Raw genomic sequence first — 8,692 nt, 5'->3', positions numbered from 1 at the left:
AAGATGTAGCTTGGTTTTATCAGTTCGCCTGGTTTGAGGTGGTGAATAAACTCTGGCGAAAGAGGTAACGTTCAGTAAGATTCGCATTTCACCAGAGCAAAATGTCATCTGGCGATAGGGTGCGAACATATGCTAGCGGCAGTCTCGTTCGCTGGCGCATTGTCCTCTACGCCTGTTAGTGAATTGGCGATGTCCCTACGGATGGGATTTCTGTTGAAGTGTCGCTAGCGTTAGCCACTTTGCCCTTTAGTGAATCTGCCCCAAAGTCTTTTCAAACAGTACACTGTCTAGAATCAAATCTCAAGTCAAAAAGTAAGGATATTTGTGTATGTTTACATTCAGCCCTCCCTCACCTTGTTCTATGTGAAAGTGATGGATCCCTCTGCTCACCAGACAGCCTGTGTACCACCCACCATGGAAAGCAAAGGGATCTAAGTTCAAAAATCTATAATTTCAACATGGAACAAATGTAAGGGAGGGACTAAGGCCATGGTCATATGAGCGTTGGCTCTATTGCTCTTGGCTTGTGTTTTATTATCAGGCTGAACAAAGAGGACCTGCTCTCCTCTGCAGCTTTGTATAGCTGCACTGAGTGCATATCTTACACCTTAGTGCAGCTACATGGAGTGGAGCTGAGATCAGCCCACAAAAGATTATTTTCCCGTTGATCTCCACTCCGCCTGATCATGGCCTAAGGGGCTATGGAAAAATAGTCTGTCTCTGATAAGCAGAGACTATCATGGCTTCCTTTTACTCTGAGGAATTGTGTATGTATTAAAAAATCCTCATGAAATAAGCTTATGTCAAAGAGGAGGAGGGTGGGTTCTCTTTAACCCTTTCCCTGCCAACCGTTTTGTCCTAGATGCGAACATCTACTACCAAGCAGTTTTTAGACATTTTGTACTCTTTCACTTTACGGGCCTTTCCTGGGGCGGTCTTTTAGTTTACCCAGGAAAACAATATATTGTTTTTTTCAGGACAACCTGAACTTTCAAAATATGCAAGAATTTTGGTGTAATTCTACTTCTGTAAAAAAATATAGGCTTCTAAGTGTCTAATTAAATGAAAAAAATCATGTTTCACAAAGAACAATCACATATATCAGAAACATCATTTATTTTATGTACGAGAACACAGCTGATTTAGAAAAGTCTATGCCTCCTGAATGCGGCAATACCAAATATATATAGTTTTATGGAGATTTCTCACTTGTATAGATCAAAATCTACAAGCAGTACACTACCAAATTTCCAAAGCACCGCTCCCCAAACGGCATACTTCTGATTTCAAGGCCAAACATTCGACTAACAATAGGTTTACCCTAGAAAACTACCCATTATTAGAAAGAACAAATTCTGGTGAATCAAAAATGGGTAAATATATCTTTGTACTCCAAACTACAAAGTTGCAATTGTTTCCTAAAGTTATAATGTTTTATAGAAATTGGTGAATTTTTTGAAAAATGACTTCAAAGCTTCCACTCTACAGCATCATATCTCCCACACATCATTAGGTATCAATGTAACACACACCAAATATGAAAGCCTGGGGTTCACTGAACAGTTTGATGCCCAATATGTATAGGTTTACCTTAACATGTGGTGTATAGGGGCCCTAAAATGTAGACACCCTATTTGAGCTGTTCTGTAATGCCAGATACTGCAAAATCAACACATTTACATAGATTGGGGGGGGGGGGCAAAGTTAGAAAAAAGTACGTTCACCCCAGAAAACCATATATTTTCAGAAAGTACACATTCCCTCGAATCCAAATTGGGTATGCATGTCTTTCTACTCCAAAGCACCAAGCTGCAAAATGTTCCTAAATTTGACAATTTTAGTGACATTTACAAAAATCACCTCAAAACCTCCACCCTGCGGCATTGTATGTCCCACATACTATTGAGTATCAAGATAAATCACCCCAAATATGAAAGCCTGGGGTCCTCTGAACAGTTTTATGCCCATAATGTATAGGTGTACCTAAGCACGTGGCATATAGGGGCCCTAAAAGAAAGACCCCCCTATGGTTTCTCATTTCAGGTCCTGCAAAATCAACACATTTACATAGTTTGGGGGGGGGGCAGAGGTAGAAAAAAGTAAGTTCACCCAGGAAAACAATATATTTTCGGGTATGTACACATTCCCACAAATCCAAATTGGGTATGCATGTCTTTGTACTCCAAAGTACCAAGCCGCAAACCAATCCTAAATTTGGTGATCCAAAAATCAACTTAAATTTTCCACCCTGCAGCATCGTATCTCCAACATACTTTTAGATATCAAGATAATTCACCCCAAATATGAAAGCCTAGGGTCCTCTGAACAGTTTGGTGTCCAATATGTATAGGTGTACCCAAGCATGTGGCATATATGGGCCCCAAAAGGAAGACCCCCCATATGAACTGTCATTTCAGGTGCTGCAAAATCAACACATTTACATCGTTTTGGGGGGGGGGCAAAGGTAGAAAAAAGTAAGTTCACCCCAGAAAACTATATATTTTTAGAAAGTACACATTCCCTTGAATCCAAATTGGGTATGCATGTCTTTGTACTCCAAAGTATCAAGCCGCAAACCATTCCTAAATTTGGTGATTTTGGTGACACTTCCAAAAATCACCTCAAAACTTCCACCCTGCAGCATCGTTTTCCCCACATTTTTTTAGGTATAACAATAAATCACCCCAAATATGAAAGCCTGGGGGCCTCTGAACATTTTTATGCCCAATATGTATAGGTGTACCTAAGCACGTGGCATATAGGGGCCCCAAAATGAAGACCCCCCAATATGGTCTGTCATTTCAGGTACTGCAAAATGAACACATTTACATAGTTTGGGGGGTGCAAAGGTAGAAAACATTCACCCCAGAAGACCATATATTTTCGGAAAGTACACATTCCCCTGAATCCAAATTGGATATGCATGTCTTTCTACTCCAAAGCACCAAGCCGCAAACCTTTCCTAAATTTGGCGATAAAGGCAGCTGTTTTTACATTTCTAAAAATATTGCAATTGCCCACATTTATCTCACCCAATTTCCCACATACAATTGGAAAACACCCTAGATATTGACACCAAGGGTTGACTGAACAGTTTGATGCCCAATATGCATAGATAAACCAAAGCAGTTGGCATGGGCGGACCCCAAATAAAAACAGTGCATATGAATTTTCTCCGCTGCCGTTTCGCCTTTTGTGAACAAGTACCTGTGACTGAGCATTGTCTGCCACAAGATCCTCCTAACAGCACAAAGACCCCACAAAACCATATATTTTTTGAAAGTACACATTCTGACGAATCCAAAATAAGTAATTATGTCTTTCTATTCCAAACTACCATACTGCAAAGCTGCGCTAAATGCAGCGGTTTTTATGACATTTCTGAAAATTGCCAAAAAATATTGCAATTGGCTGCATTTATCTCACACAATTTCTTACATACAATTGTAAAATACCCTAAATATTGATGCCAAGGGTCTACGGAACAGTTTGATGCCCTGTATGCATAGATATACCAAAGCAGCTGGCATGTGCGGACCCCAAATAAAAACAGTGCATTTGATTTTCTCCGCTGCCGATTCGCCTTCAGTGAACAAAGACCTATGACTGAGCATTGTGTGCCACAAGACCCTCCTAACAGCACAAAGACCCCCCCAGAGCCATATATTTTTGCAAAGTACACATTCTGACGAATCTAAAATAGGTAATTATGTCTTCCTACTCCAAACTACCATACTGCAAAGTTACGCTAAAGGCAGCGGTTTTTATGACGTTTCTGAAAATCGCCTAAAAATATTGCAATTGGCCGCATTTATCTCACACAATTTCTTACATACAATTGTAAAATACCCTAAATATTGATGCCAAGGGTCTACGGAACAGTTTGATGCCCTGTATGCATAGATATACCAAAGCAGCTGGCATGTGCGGACCCCAAATAAAAACAGTGCAGATTACTTTTTTCCGCTGCTGATTTGCCTTCTATGAACAAAGACATGTGAGTGCGTATTATTTGCCACAAGACCCTCCTAAAAGCACAAAGACCCCCAAAACCATATATTTTTGGAAAGTACACATTCTGATGAATCCAACAAAGATAATGACGTCTTTCTACACCAAACTACCAAACTGCAAAGCTTTTCTAAACGTAGAGGTTTTTACAACATTTCTGAAAATCGCCTAAAAATGTTGCAGTTTGCCACATTTACCTCACCCAATTTCCTACACACAATTGTAAAACACCCTAAATATTGACGGCAAGGGTCTATGGAACAGTTTGATTTCCAATATGCATAGATATACCAAAGCAAATGGCATGTGCGGACCCCAAATAAAAATAGTGCATATGAATTTTCACGCTGGCCAACTCAGCCCCAACTGCATTATGTGCGGTAAGGCCATATATTTTTGGAAAGCACAAATTCTCATGGATCAAACAAAGTAAAATACATCTTTCTATACCAAAACAGCAAAACTATACTAAAGATACATAAGCAAAACAGAAAATAATATTCAATAAAAAATCACAGAAAATGCAATAATGATAAAATTACAGCAAATAAATATAATTATACAGGTGTATAGGTGTGTGTAGGTGTGTGTAGGTGTGTATATGTGCGAGTATATGTGTGGGTATATGGGTGTACAGCAATAAGTGGGAGAAAGAAGTGAAAATTTAAAAAAGAAAAAAACAAAAGACAAGTTTGATAAAAACAAAAGTGAAATAAAGCAAATTTTGTACCTGGGACAGGCAAAGTCTCTCTTTCTCAAGCAACACCGGAGGACCGCAGCAGGAAGGATCCCAGGCAGATCAGCACCAGCAGAGAAGGGGGCAGTGCTGGGAGGCAGGATTTTTTTCCCCTAGAAGCAGCCACCAGTCTGATGTTGGCGCTGCTTCTGGTCATGTGTGGGGCGGTCGGTGGGGCGATCAGTGGGGCCAGCAGGCAACCTGGAGCTCATTGCCTAGGGAGAGCCAAGTGATCTGCGGCTTTTCCCCAGCATCGCAAGCCGCAGATCACAGAAGATTTGCAGAATATCTGGACATCGTACAAGGTACGTGTCAATGTGATCGGCCATCTTGGGGTCGGGTGGGGGGGTCGATCCGGGGGGCCAGCAGGGGATTGAGGACCCTTTGCTCATTGCCTAGGGGGTTGCCAAGTGATCTGCGGATTTTTCGCTGCATTGCAAGTCACAGATCACAGAAGAAAACCGGAAGTGCCAAACAACGTACTATGTACGTGTTTGGCAGTCTGAGCCCTTGCCTGCCAGTACATGCTTGACAGGCAAAGGGTTAAATAATGCTGCATTCTCAGTCATGAACAAGTAAATCAGTTTATTTTCTTAATTGCTTGCTCAGTACATATATATATATATATATATATATATATATATATATATATATATATATATATATATATATATATATATATATATACTGCTGTACAAATATTTCTAGGGATCAAAATATTTCTTTTCACATTTCTAAAATAGTAATAGTATTCCGTTTGTCTCTTGATAGGTCTTTTTTTAGACTTTAATTGCATTATTGAGGATTTTCAGGATGACCAAAGTAATATGTGAGACGATGTGTTTTGCCTTCAATTATCCCTTGTGGGGGAAGATTCAGGGAGGCTACCAACAGGAAATATATTTTTGCTGATTTGAGAATATTGCTGTTGTATCCTGGAGCACAAAAATTTTGAGAAGGAATGGGTAGGCCAAAAAGTTTGTTCCACTAATCCAGTTGGTACATTGAAATATATTTTTTATAGGAAGGAATTATTTGGAATGGTATTTAACTGTAATTAGAATTTCACTCTTAGCAAGACACAGAGCAAAGGGAGTATCTGTTTGTAAAAGAGAATCCCAGTGGGGCTGGAGGTTCTTTATGCTTTTGCAAGAAGCAAAAGGAGAGATATAAAAAAATGAAGCTAAGAGGTGTAGCAATCACATAATAACTTAGTAGATGAGGACGAATATAGATGTCTTCATCAAGTCCAACTTTTTTGTGTATAAGAAACCTTCATAACTGTTAGTTGTTACAGAGGTAGGGGAAAAATACCATATTGTATGGTTTCCCAAACCCCAGTGTACAGCAAAGGAATTCCAACGGCACACAGGACTGTAGGAAATCTTCAAAATTTATTTCAAAGCGGAATGCGATGCAACGTTTCGGGGAGTAAAACCCCTTTGTCAAGCATATGTGATCCACATACAAAGTGCAAATAAATAGAACAGTGCTTCATTAAATTAATGTGTCATAATTGATTGTCCAATCAGTGTAAATTAAAAACACATCTAAAACACTTTCTCGTAGATAATTTAAATAATCCAAATTTAATCTTACCCTATACAGGAATAACAAAGAGCAGCTGACCCTGCTTGCAATTTACACTGCCATTTGTAGTGATTATCTGTAAAAGAAACAAAGATAAAATTTAAAAAATTTAAAAATTTGTAATGTATAGGGTAAGATCAAATTTATAATAATACCCTGCAAGTGTTAATTTAATCATTTATGGCTGCATTGTGATACACTAAATTTAATATAGTATTTTTTGGAGTATTCACTGTATTGTTGTTCCTTCTATTGGATACACTTCTGTCGTTATCAATTTTTCTACCGTATGCACTTTTATGATATATTATGCATTGTATACTATTTATTGGATTATTTAAATTATCTAAGAGAAAGTGTTTTAGATGTTTTTTTATCTTACAATGATTGGACAATCAATTATGACATGCTAATTGAATGAAGCACTGTTCTATTTATTTGCACTTTGTATGTGGATCACGTATGCTTGACAAAGGGGTTTTACTCCCCGAAACGTTGCATCGAATTCTGCTTTGAAATAAATTTTGAAGATTTCCTACAGTCCTGTGTGCCGTTGGAATTCCTTCTTTGCTGTACTCTGTTGTGGGGCTTGCCGAACCTCTACCATTGTGCACCAGGCATATTGTTGTTATTGATTGGGTGTGTGAGATCCTGCCTTGTTCCTAGCTTGGTTCCCAAACCCCAGAACAGACACCAAGGTTCCAGCTACGGTTCATGCTTCCACCTATAACAGCTGCCTTTTGCTTCCGTAGGAGTCCTCCACTTATTGGATGCCACCAGGTCTTAATGTGAGAGAAAAAAGGCAAGAGTTCCCGAGCAGACAAGGGAACTGTAACGTGCAACAGGAGGAACGGGGTTGGGGTGGCGGCACGAGGAGATTTAGTCGCCTGCGGTAAATCTTCACTACTGTCCCGAAATGCCTTCCCATTGGCAAGAATGTGAATTGCCCAATTGCACAAGGAAACTTCAGGTGACTTTGGAAAACTGAAGTGAATCTTATGCCATCCCGCTGGTGATTCACATTCTTGCCTGTGGAAAGGCATTTTGGGGAGATTTGTGGCCTGAAGTAGCAGGCGACTAAATCTCCTCGTGTGCCACCGCCCTACAGCAAAGCCTAGTTGTAGATCAGGCTGGGGTCAAAAACAAACAGACAGTGCAGTACAGAATCAGGAACCAGGAGCATAGTCAAGGCCTCATCCCGGGGTCACACAAACCAGTAAATGCAGTACAAATTCAGAATCCAGAAGAATAGTCAATAACAGGCTAAGGTCAGTACATGCAGCTTATCAGCAGAAGTCAAGGCAAGGGTCAAGAACAAGGAACAAGACAATGAGCTCACCCATGAACTATCTTACAATAGACCTACATTGGGCAGGGAGAATTGTGCGTGGAACTTTAAATAGTTGAATTTAGTACAATGCAGGAACATCTGAGGAATGACCAGAAATTTAAAAGGCTCTAGGATAATAGCCAAAAACAGTAAAAAAACTGAGATTCCCCAGTGGACAAGTGAGTAGCATTATAGTATGCGAACCTGGCCCATGGAAGAAATGGGCCCAAGGTGATTGATTACTGGAGACATAACATCTGAGATATTGCTCCAAAGATTGATTTGTCCTTTCCGTCTGGCCATTATTTAGCCTATGATACACAAAGGAAAAAGACAAGTGCCCATAAAAAGGCCTGCCAGGACTTGAAACAATTGAACCCCCCTATCAATATTCAACTGAGCTCTTTGAAGCTTAAATATATTAGATATAAAAAGTTCAGCAAAAAACTTAGCAGAGGGGAGGGTGGGAAGGGGAATAAAATGAGACATTTTACTAAATCGATCCACTACCACCCTATACTACCACCCTTGTAGGTCATTCCACAATGAAATCCATTGAGGTATGGGTCCATGGTCTTTCAGAAATAGGAAGCGACTATAGCAGACCCTGAGGTAAGAACCTGGACGATATTGAATATTGACAAACTGGGAAAGAATCAAAATAATTCCCAACATCCTGTCTTAATGTTGACTACCAGAGTGTGCGGGACAGAAGAGAACAGGTTTTACTGCAGCCCGGATGCACGCAGGGACGGATTTATTTTCTTGCCGCCCCCCCAATCTCCTGGAAGCGAACCACTGAGCCCTCCCTAAATACTTGAACAATATTGGAGTGTAAAGAGCCACCCAGCATGATGTGCTGCCCTCACAATCAGCACTTCTATCTATCTATTTATTTCGCAATACATTAGTCAGCAGCAGACAGCACAGCATATATATATATATATATATATATATATATATATATATATATATATATATATATATATAAAATTAACCATTTAACCTGCCAACTGTAAGCTTTT

This window comes from Xenopus laevis, chromosome 2L (genome assembly GCF_017654675.1).
Source record: "Xenopus laevis strain J_2021 chromosome 2L, Xenopus_laevis_v10.1, whole genome shotgun sequence".
In the NCBI taxonomy this organism is placed as follows: domain Eukaryota; kingdom Metazoa; phylum Chordata; class Amphibia; order Anura; family Pipidae; genus Xenopus; species Xenopus laevis.
Note: the sequence above shows the minus strand (reverse complement) of the source record.